The sequence below is a fragment of the Acomys russatus genome, chromosome 29 (assembly GCF_903995435.1).
Source record: "Acomys russatus chromosome 29, mAcoRus1.1, whole genome shotgun sequence".
In the NCBI taxonomy this organism is placed as follows: domain Eukaryota; kingdom Metazoa; phylum Chordata; class Mammalia; order Rodentia; family Muridae; genus Acomys; species Acomys russatus.
The window spans coordinates 18,088,024-18,098,457 of record NC_067165.1 but is presented as its reverse complement, the minus strand read 5'-3'; positions in this window follow the sequence as shown (position 1 = coordinate 18,098,457).

The following is a 10,434-nucleotide window of genomic DNA, read 5'->3' as shown; positions in this document are numbered from 1 at the left end:
AACCCACCAGGACTCGATACTGATGCAATATACATGAGGGCCTTTAATCGGCTCAGAGCCAGGCTCTGACCAGTCACTAACACATTGGCACCCAGAAAGAGCCCTGATCTCTGGGCTGAGGGTAAATTTATAGGTTCCTATCCCTCCCAGTGCCCCAAAGCAGGGGAGTTCCAACCTGGTAAGCATCTGTTGGTTGAGTAAATAAAGAGGCCTAATGTCTATAAAGGTGACAAGCTACAGAAAAAGGCTCCAAGACTTAGCTTTCTTTGTTCGCTACCTTGTTCAGGGAAGTGTCCGGTTTCTTATTAACCCTATCTCCAGTGGGCAGAAAGGGATGTGGCCATAAAACTGGGTCTCTTATCAACTCTATCTCTGGTGAGACCCTGCAGGTCAGTCACTAGGCAATGCTATCTCTAGTAGGGCTGCTCTTTGCAGTTGGCCAGATTATCTCCTATAGGCCTATTTCTTAACCTTTGCCCCAGTTACCCTGAAATCCAATTTTAGTTCTTCTGGTATCTCACACCTGTAGGCCAGAAGAGAGCATCAGATCACATTAGAGTTGATTGTGAACCATCATGTAGTTGCTGGGAATTGAACTCAGGACCTTTGGAAGAGCAGGTGGAGCTCTTAACCACCAAGCCATCTCTGTCCAGCAACAGTGGGACTGACTGGTCAGAAGCCTTCAACACTCAGGGAGCCAACATATCATAGCTCTAAAGAGAAAGGAAAGTTTAGCACTAGGGCAAAATCCCAGAATCCTAACAGCCTACACCACGGGTCTTGGCGAAAGTCTTGAGCTCCTGGGGTCCAATCAAGCTGTGGAACAAGAAACCTTCCAACACACAGCCAAAGTTGTTAGGAGAGGATCGGGTTTTAACAGAAAGCAGGTAGGCTGTTTTCACATGAAGGAAGCAGTCGTGGATGCCACAGGCAACTGGCTTTGTTGGTCTTTCTACCAGGCACTCTCACATCCCTGATCAAGTTCTGACTGGACGGCACTGGCTCTCCTCATGCTCAGGACAGGAAAGATGGACACTGCTTTCCCCACACGCATTGTGTTAGTACCTTGGCATCAGAGTGTTTGCCCAGTGGATTCTCAGCATCATCAAAAACGAATTGCATTAGGAGATCCACACCTTTATTTTCATAAAATTGAATAGCCTTCTGAATAATCACCAGCTTTCAAAGAAATGAGTACCTTTAAAGCAAAGATGTCTGTCCATCCTTGGCCTCCTGACCTTGGTTTGGTTGGGGAGTGGGGTCGGGGTTGGGGCCAGCAGCTCTGGGTAAGTCTGTCTCTTCCTCAGAGGCTGGTGCGACCTTCACCGCCACCTCATCCATGAATTTGGCATGTTCTGTAATCATCTCTCCAATCCCAAACCAATCTCACCACAGGCAGAGAGCTTAGGAAGTTTCTGCCTGATTCTCATTTCATTGTATCTTGTTGGACTTACTCAGTTGGCACCCTGTTGGTTCAAGCACAGCTCACTAGCAGTCTCCTCCCACTCTTGGAGTGTTATTGCCCGCCCCAGATCGTGGGGTCTCACCCATGCTTTCCCCAGAGACTTCTCCTTTATAAACGGGCTTCTTGTAACTTCCTCCTTGTGGTAGCCGTGAGCTAAATAGCTCTTCCTGCTGCCCTTTGTCAGGGATCTCCAAGACCTGGGACTTCTCTTCAGCCGACTTGGCTTGTTTTCTCCCCTGTGGCCTTGGGCCGAGCTCCCTGGCCGCCTCCTTTGACCACTGGAATGGTGCCTCCCCACCTAGGCTAATAAGTTGCCAAGTTGCCTTCCACCTTCTCCATGATGGCTGTGATTTTCCTCCTGCCTGTTCTGTGGTGTTTCTCTAATGATCAGCACTGTTTGGTGTATCTGAACGCTCCTTGTGGCCTTCTAGATTGTACTATCTCACTATGTCCCCTGGAGGTCCGCCACACCACCTCCTGGCTCTCCTTAGTCACATTCATCTTTACTTTTGGTTGGACTTTCTAGCTAGGACTTGGTCCAGACCTCTGCACACACCTTTTGTTCCTGCACATACCTGGTATTTTTATGAATTTGAGTGGTTCTGGGTTTTTTTGTTGTTGTGGTTTGGTTTGGTTTTGGATTTTCAAAACAGGGTTTTTCTGTGTAGCCTTTCTTGGCTGTCCTAGACTCACTTTGTAGACCAGGCTGGCCTTGAACTCATAGAGATCCACCTGCCTCTGCCTCCAGAGTGCTGGGATTAAAGGTGTGCGCCACCACTGCCTACTACGTATTTTTCTTGTTTGCTTTGCTAAACAAGGCTGTGATCCTCAAATTTAAGGTAGTCTTACTTGTTACTGTCACTATCTCAGTTTTGGCTGGGCGAAAGGGAACACCACACACACATGGTGGCTTTGAGGAGCCACACTCTGCAAACCCTGCTCTAAGACTCCACACATTTTCAGGAGGCACCCACTAGCAGAGGCAGCAAGTATGGGGAATGTCCTGGTCTCCCCCATTTCTGCCGGTAAAGATGAGCAGATCCTGCCTTGCCGACTTGTAGATCACTCACACATCCACTGTGGGCTGGGACAGCTCTGTGAAATCTAACCCCTTAAAAGCAAATGAACCTATAGTGGCTGTCCCAGAGGCTTGCCCACCCCCACCCCCACCCTTGTTTTGGGGGCTTACAGTAAAACTCACTCTCCTGAGTGTGGGAGCCCAGAGCTTGGAAACTCATTTCCTCCTGTCACTCTCCTGAGGACCAGGGCTTTTCCACTGACAGCCCTCCCCTGTGCTGCTCAGAGCGTTCCTACCGTACCGCTCATCTTAAAGTTTCCCCAGCCTCTGGCGTCCACACCACACCGTTGCCCTGGTCTGGGAACTAGTGAACTCACTTCACAAGCCCCAGCTTTAGCTACCCTGCCTGTCTGTGCTGCAGTGGGCGAGGGAGGGCTGTGATTTAGGCGCATGTTGGGTCTTCCACACTTTTATCTCTTGACAGGACCGGCAGCATCGGTGAACAACAGCTGTATGTGGAAAGGCACGGGCATTGTAGATGAGAGGCGAGCCTTGACAACAGAAGGCAAGGACAAGAGATGGAGTCCATGGGTGGCCAAGCCTGTCTAGCAGCTGCCGGGACACAGGCTCTGACTTAAATAACTCCAGTAACAGGTGTCAAGCCGACCTGGAGGAAAGACACATTTCGAGTGGCAGCCCCTGGCGAGCTGACCCTGTGTGGAGAGCTAAAGGTCACACTGCCCCAAACAGCTTTGTTCTAGGGAGGTTTTCAGCCTCTTGCTTTAGCTACATCCTCTGCTTTAGTAGGGGAAGCAGAGAAGTGAGCATTTGGCCTTCATTTTGGACTTTTTGGAAAACTCTACCCTTAGCCGGGCCTGGTGGTACACACCTTTAATCCCAGCACTCAGGAGGAGGGGCAGATCACTACGGAGATCCAGGCCAGCCTGGTCTACAACGCGAGTCCAGGACAGCCAAGGCTGCACAGAGAGATCCTGCCTCGGAAAAAACAAAAAAGGAAAACAGAAAACTCTACCCTTACCATGTCTCTGCCCAATCAGGCTTGGCTTTCCTTTATGTGGTGGCTTTTTTGAGCACTTTGGGTTCTTTGTAAGCCATTTTTGGTGACTGCCACTTGGTGACTGGCTTTGTCTTTCCCAGTTCTTCTGAGCTGTTTCAGTTTTGTAGAGCTATGTTTGGGCTGGTGTGCCATTTCTATGATGGGCCTTAAACCATTTGGGCGGGTATCTGGTGTGAGATAGAGTACTCTTGGGGGTGGGGTTCTGTTCAGATCACTGTGGTTCATGGGTTGGATTCTGAGTTGTATCTTGGGTGCCTCTATAAGCAGCTAGTCACTCAAAGCTGGCCCAATCTCACAGACTGGAAAATTCAGACCTGCAGCTCTTTCCTGGGTCTTTATGTTAGGAAGCCATGCTGTGCTGAGATGTTTTTACAGCCCCTAATTTGTGGTTCTACCCTGTACCTGGCTCTTCCATGCTAAGGAAGGCTATCCCAGACTGAATGGTCAGGTAGGCTATCCCAGACTAAATCACATGGTGTGACACTTCCTTTGGGAGAATTTCTCACAGCTCTATTCTGCAACCCGCCACCACCCGGTCCATCATAACTTATTTTAAGCTATCTTTTAATGGTGTTCCTCCCAAATTTTGAAGGGCAGCCTCTCCTTCCTTTTAAGGCCCATTATGTCTTCTAATGTAGTGTGCTGTTGCTTTGTGATGAAGGTCCTTTCTCCTGAGAAAGCTCATTCCTAAAGGGTAATTTTGTAGCCACTCCCTCCGCAAAGCAACCCACTGCACCCCCTCCTTAACACATTTGAGATAGAGAAACAGGAGTTTCAAGGACATTTCTGTTCCAGTTACATAAACAAGAACCATTAAGACTACTTGGTGCCCCCTAAGGAGAACTCTAGCTGGCTAGTCCCTGGTGCGCATCTAAAGCAACAGGAGGCCGAACCAGTCCTCCCTGAGTCCCTGCAGATAACTGACTACTTAACCCAGGCCACTTGACTTTTGAATTTTTCTTTACCTGAATACCAAAGTCCTCATTCTTGGTGTGCCCATTTAAAAGGTGTATGTGTGTAAGTGTGCGTGTGTGTGTGTGTGTGTGTGTGTAAATGTGAGTCTTTGGGAGACATTGTCAGACTGTTAAGTAGGAGCAGCCTCCTCTGTATTTTTCTCTCTGAAAAAGATACGCTAAGATGAATGAATTTAGAGTATTTGACTTGAAACTAAAAGGAAAACTGGCTTGTTTGCTTTGGTTTGCTTTGGTTTGGTTTAAGTTTTTTGAGACAAGGATTCTCTGTGTGTGGCTCTGGCTGTCCTGGAATCACTCTGTAGATCAGGCTGGCTAGGACTTTACTTCAAGCAGGCCTATTTTTTTTTTTTTTAAGATTTATTTAATCATGATGTATACAATGCTCTGCCTGCATGACAGAAGAGGGCATCAGATCTCATTATAGATGGTTGTGAGCCACCATGTGGGTGCTGGGAATTGAACTCAGGACCTCTGGAAGAGCAGTCAGTGCTCATAACCGCTGAGCCACCTCTCCAGGCCCCCAGGCCTATTTAAATGTTAAGTGACTGAAGCACTGGTTTTGGGCATGTCACCTTGTGAAATGAAATGGACCTCGTGCTGTTAAGTGTTAATCCTGGGAACTAAAGCTGAGAAAGCAAAGCCTATGGGATTGACAGGGTATCCTAAAATGTAGAGGTGCTTAAACTGTTAGAAGGTATTTTAGCAAACACTCAGAAACTCTTATTAACCTTTTGTCCTAAACGTACTTAAGCTAGGAAAAGTTAAAATATAAATTTCAAAGTTGAATTGTAGATGGGCCTTTATGTAGAGATCCCTTTGTGTGATTTCCCAGATTTAGTCCACATGAAATATACATACATTTGGATTGAAATGGAATAATTTTCCCATTCAGATCATTGCTAACAGTGTCATTTGTGTTAACTGTAAGATACTTGGGTAACCAAGTGGTGGCGGCACATGTCTTTAATCAGTCCTCAGGAGACAGAGGCAATCAGACCTGGTCTACAGAGCAAGTTCCAGGACAGTCAAGGCTACACAGAGAAACCCTGTCTCAAAAAGCCAAGAAGAAGAAGGAAGAGAAGGAGGAGGAGGAGAAGAAGAAAGGAAAAAGGAAAGGAGGAGGGGGAAGCAGCAGCTTTGTCTTAGCAAAAAGGCATCAGAGATAATCAGAGGTCTACTTCATGAGATTATGGCGATTGTGTCATGATTTGGATTCCCACAAGCCTACCCTACTAAAAACAGAATCTCAAAGGCATGGGTTGGTTTTTCTTTGTTTGTTTTTTGGTTTTTTGTTTTTGTTTTTGTTTTTGTTTTTATAAGACATGGTTTCTCTGTGTAGCTTTGGCTGTCCTAGCTCACTTTGTAGACCAGGGCTGGCCTCGAACTCACAGCCATCCACCTGCCTCTGCCTCCCGAGTGCTGGGATTACAGGCGTGCGCCACCACGCCCAACCTGTTTGTTTTTTGGTTTTGGGGTTTTTGGATTTTTTTGTGTGTGCGTGTGTGTTTTTGTTTTTGTTTTTGTTTTTGAGACAGGGTTTCTCTGTGTAGCCTTGGCTGTCCTGGACTTGCTCTGTAGACTAGGCTGGCCTCAAACTCAAAGCGATCTGCCTGACTCTGCCTCCTGAGTGCTGGGATTAAAGGCGTGCACCACCATGCCCGGCTGTTTTTTGGTTTTTCAAGACAGGGTTTCTCTGTGTAACCCTGACTGTCCTGGACTCCATTTGTAGACCAGGCTGGCCTTGAACTCACAGCGATCTACCTGCCTCTGCCTCCCGAGTGCTGGGATTAAAGGGGTGCACCACCACGCCTGGCAAATGTATGAGCTGTTAAGTGCCACCTCATCTCCCAGGAGGCCTGTGAACACTCACCATGATGTTCAGTTAGCACGGACTTACATTGGTATCTCAGGTTTTGGTCCAGGTTCAGAACACCCCCTCATTAAGTGATTTGCACCCCCCTTTGAAATGCTACATGGAAGGCCCTTCCTCTGCTGACTTCTGTTATGTGCAGAGACTTCAGACCTGATAAAACAGGTGACCTGGCTGGCTCCCTCATATCCGGAGACTGATACCAGCAGTCCTTACATCACTTTGTCTTCCTAACATGGCCAGGAGTAAAGGCCAATGCACTTGAGGGGCCCGGACTCTGGAATCCGATCGAAGCCTCTGCCAAGAATTGAGCAAGAATTCTGGCACAATTAACTGCTGCCTAACGCCCTTCTGCCTTTCCAGCTGTAAAACTGTCATAAGCCTGCAATTTTCTAGAAATCTCACCAGAGACCTGTTTTCAGGGAAAGGCCACGCTACCCCTTGTGCAGCCCAGGTACCTCCAGCTTTCACTTAGGGCCGTGTCAGTTCATCCAAGGCTGTTCTGGAACCACCTCATGATGGCTGCGCTCAGCTCAAATGCTGTTCCTCAAGCAGGTTGCTCTCATGGTTGCGAAAGCCACATGTGGGATTCATGTGTCTTGCTTTATTTTGTGTGGAATCTTTGCATAGCTCTGGGGTCTTGGACCCAACTCAGGGTGGTAAAGGAAATGGAATGCCGAACACAGACAGACACACAGAAAAGCTGGAATCGGGTGGTCTGGGTTTTCTGATGGAGAAACCTTGGCACCCTAAAGGCGCAGTGTGTTCCCTACAGAGTTGAGCAGGAAGGCGGGGCTACTGCATACAACTGAACAAGGAGGCGGGGTTTACGGTGTACAGCTGGATCAAGGAGGCAATTAGCTAATCTAAGGAGCAGTCTGTGGAGAAGTCTTCAGGCTGTAGCCAAGAACAAGGAAGCTATGGTGAACGTTTTTCTTGCATATACTGTCAGCGTCCCCACACAGACCAGCAAAAGCCTTTGCCATCCCTCTGAGCCCAGGGGGTGGGGGTGGAAGTAGTTATTCTCCTATAGGCTTGAGGGTAGGGAGTCCTTGACATGGTCTCACCCATATCAATGGCACACATTCTCTCATGTTTTGTTTTTTCCAGACAGGGTTTCTCTGTGTAGCCTTGGCTGTCCTGGACTCACTTTGCAGACTAGGCTGGCCTCAAACTTGCAGGGATCCACCAGCTTCTGTTTCCTGAGTGCTGGGATTAAAGGCCTGCGCGCCACTATGCCAGGCATGTTATAATTTATAACAGTAGCAAAATTACAATTATTAAGTGGCAACAAAATAATTTTATGGTTAGGAGGTCACCACAACGTGAGGGACTGTATTAAAGGGTCTAGGGGAAATTCTCAGGATGATGAGAGTGACATTGGGGAGCTGTGGCACTGTCTCCTCAGTGCTGACCCTTTCTTCATTTCACGGTGTCTCTTGATTTGCTGAAGGCAGGTTGTTGAAACTGTGTCGGGGTACTAGGAACCAGGCTCTTTCTCTAGTGACAGGATAAATACAAAAAGCTCAAGAGTTACCAGACGGGACGCTGGTCAATGTGGTTTAGTGGAAAGAGTATAGAGATGCCCGGGCCCCATCCCCAGAACCACAGAGAAACTCGGCATGGTGGTGCAACTGAGGGTCTCAGTACTTGGTAGGCTGAGGCAGGAGAATGAGGTCACGATCATCCACAGCTATATAGATACACATCCAGGTTAAGGCCAGGCGAGGCTTCATAGTACCTTGTCATTTAAAAAAAAAAAAAAAGTTGAACTGGGCGTAGTGGTGCACGCTTTTAATCCCAGCACTCGGGAGGCAGAGGCAGGCAGATCGCTGTGAGTTCGAGGCCAGCCTGGTCAACAAAGCAAGTCCAGGACAGCCAAGGCTACACAGAGAAACCCTGTCTTGAAAAACAAACAAACAAACAAAAAGAATTAACAGAGGACTCAAAATGAACAACAAAACCCCAAACCACATTTTTTAAAAATTAACAGAAAAAGAGTTATTCTTTAAACAGTAAGGAATTGATTCTAGGAAAAACTGTTACACACATAGTGACTGTTATATTATAGAAAAATTAAAGATAAAAGGCGAATGATAAAATACAAGGTACCAGGCAGATATTATGTTATACAGAATTTATTAGATGAACATGGAGGAGAAGGATGGGGGGATGGAGGGTACCCCAGAGAGAGGAGAAGGAGAGAGGGAAGGAGAGAGAGAAAGGTAGAGAGATCTAGAGAGGGGTAGAGAGGTAGAGATAGGTAGAAGGTAGAGAGATAGAAAAGGAGAGAGAGAGGAAGAGAGAGCAGAGGGAGGTAGAGAGAGAGAGCCACGGGGAGGGACTGTTCTTTTATATGGCCCTGGGCAGGGCCACGCCCCCGTGGCAGGTAAGTAGTGACATCACAGGCTGACTGTCGCAGAATCCTAACAGTGACAAAATGATTTATTTTTTAAAGATTTATTTATTTATTATCATGTATACAGTGCTCTGCTTGCATGTACTCCTGCAAGCCAGAAGAGGGCACCATATCACATTACAGATGGTTATGAGCCACCATGTGGTTGCTGGGAATTGAACTCAGGACCTTTGGAAGAGCAGGCGGCGCTCTTAACCACTGAGTCATCTCTCCAGCCCCGACAAAATGATTTATTAAAAGTGAATTCTGTAAAGTATTACATATGATTAAAACATTTCAGGCCTAGGATACAAGCAGGTTTCCTCAAAAACCGTCTAGTCAACCTGAGGGCATACGGGAAGCCGTGCCATGGAGCACCACGCCCAGGTTCTGCCATGGAATCAGGGTGTCCAATCTGTTTCCCCTGAAAACATAAATAACATGACATTGTGTTAGTATACAAATGACTAGAGGGGCTGGAAAGACTCTTAGCAGTTCAAAGCAGCTGCTGTATTGTTTTAAAAATTATCTGTATTATCTGTAGGCTCGGCTAGGAATCAATTAAGACACTGACACTTGTATATTTTAAAATAGCTTTGGTTAACCTGGGGCAGGGCAGCTATTAATCCTCTAATTACTCCCATGCCATCTGCTTCTAATAACTTCTATCAAGCTACCTCCCATCCATAATCCCAAATACTTGCTAATGTTCTTCATCTGAGCCAGATTCTCCATCCACACTGGCCATGTGCTTCTGCATCTAACCTATGGCGGCCTCGTACCCTCTCCCTTCAGGTCTCTCTCCTGGTCTTTTTCTTCTTTCTTGTGGTGGTCTCTCTTCTTCCCAGAATCCCTCTCCATCTCTCTCTCTCTCTCTCTCTCTCTCTCTCTCTCTCTCTGGAGCCTTAGCCCTACCTATCTACCTATCTCCTCTCCCCTGCCCAGTTGGAATGGCTTTTTATTAATCAAAAGGTGGGTCACAGAGCCAGCAAGCAGTAATTAGTATCAAAATACATCAGACCATCCCCCCCCCCCCAACACTGCTGACTCAAGAGCAGCTGCTGAGGGACAGCCCCTCCCCTCTGGACCTCCTAGGGCAACTTTGGTGAGAGCGTCCCACCCTACAAAAGATGCTTTAGCCTGGGGCCTGTGATTACAGGCAAGGATGCCCAGCAGGCACTTGAGGACAAACTTTCAGAAAGACTTTCTTTTGGAGAAGTGGGTGCTCCCGGGACCTCATCTGAGGCCAGTGGTTACAGGCAAAGACCAGGCTCAGGAAAGACTCACCAGTGTCAGGTCCCAGGAAACCCCTAGAAGGATGATGCACACAGTCTGAGGAGGGCCAGCCAGAAGAAACGGGTGGGGGTGGGAAGGAGGGTGCCCTGTAAGAGGTAGCTAGGTGGCCTTTGGGTTTGAGCAGACTACTTCCCTGGGCAGAAACCACAGCCTCGGGGCCTTAGTGGAGACCTTTAATGTTCTCAAAGCACAAAAACAGTGTTTTGATAACTTGATCTGCCTACAGGAAAATCCAGCTTCCTTGGGCCAGCATGGGCTTTTGAGCAAGTCTTGCCAGGAGGTGATTCATGCTTGGCCAGTGTAACTGGGGCACCCCAGACTGTGGGGTCCCACCA